The 1265-nt window shown below is 49.2% G+C and overlaps 1 non-coding gene across 1 annotated transcript; it reads left to right on the top strand.

Moving 5' to 3' along the window:
• The first annotated feature begins 424 nt into the window (after window positions 1-424).
• Trnas-cga (transfer RNA serine (anticodon CGA)) lies at window positions 425-499 on the top strand. Its single transcript has one exon. It is a non-coding gene; the product is annotated as a tRNA-Ser (tRNA).
• The last annotated feature ends 766 nt before the right edge of the window (window positions 500-1265 follow it).

Below are 1265 nucleotides of genomic sequence, written 5' to 3'. Positions count from 1 at the left end.
TCCCAAATATTATGTCATTTGTTGGAGTATAAATATATGAAACTTCCTGGCAGATTAAAACTGTGTGCCAGGCCAAGACTCGAACTCGGGACCTTTGCCTTTCGCGGGCAAGTGCTCTACCAACTGAGCTACCCAAGCACGACTCACGCCCCATCCTCACAGCTTTACTTCTGCCAATACCTCGTCTCCTACCTTCCAAACTTAACAGAAGATCTTCTGCGAACCTTGCAGAACTAGCACTCCTGAAAGAAAGGATATTGCAGAGACATGGCTTAGCCACAGCCTGGGGGATGTTTCCAGAATGAGATTTTCACTCTGCAGCGGAGAGTGCGCTGATATGAAACTTCCTGGCAGATTAAAACTGTGTGCCGGGCCCAGACTTGAACTCGGGACCTTTGCCTTTTGTGGGCTGGGGAGTGAGTCGTGCTAGGGTAGCTCAGTTGGTAGAGCACTTGCCCACGAAAGGCAGAGGTCCCGAGTTCGAGTCTCGGCCCGGCACACAGTTTTAATCTGCCAGGAAGTTTCATATCAGTCCACACTCCGCTGCAGAGAGAAAATCTCATTCTATAAATATATGGTCTGTCACTAACATGACTTCAGAAAGGTGGTCTGGTGTTATTCAAAGTTTACCCCTGTATAAAGAAATGGTTTTTGTAGGAGAGGGTGCACCAATATCTTAGGGTGATGATCTCCATCCCACTCCCCTACCCCCCTCCTTCCCTGTAATTCTCTCATATTTGGGTCTTTTCCCTTTCGTATATACACTCCTGGAAATTGAAATAAGAACACCGTGAATTCATTGTCCCAGGAAGGGGAAACTTTATTGACACATTCCTGGGGTCAGATACATCACATGATCACACTGACAGAACCACAGGCACATAGACACAGGCAACAGAGCATGCACAATGTCGGCACTAGTACAGTGTATATCCACCTTTCGCAGCAATGCAGGCTGCTATTCTCCCATGGAGACGATCGTAGAGATGCTGGATGTAGTCCTGTGGAACGGCTTGCCATGCCATTTCCACCTGGCGCCTCAGTTGGACCAGCGTTCATGCTGGACGTGCAGACCGCGTGAGACGACGCTTCATCCAGTCCCAAACATGCTCAATGGGGGACAGATCCGGAGATCTTGCTGGCCAGGGTAGTTGACTTACACCTTCTAGAGCACGTTGGGTGGCACGGGATATATGCGGACGTGCATTGTCCTGTTGGAACAGCAAGTTCCCTTGCCGGTCTAGGAATGGTAGAACGATGGGTTC

Source organism: Schistocerca cancellata, chromosome 8, assembly GCF_023864275.1.
Source record: "Schistocerca cancellata isolate TAMUIC-IGC-003103 chromosome 8, iqSchCanc2.1, whole genome shotgun sequence".
Taxonomy (NCBI): domain Eukaryota; kingdom Metazoa; phylum Arthropoda; class Insecta; order Orthoptera; family Acrididae; genus Schistocerca; species Schistocerca cancellata.
Note: the sequence above shows the minus strand (reverse complement) of the source record. Positions and strands in the feature narration are given on the sequence as shown.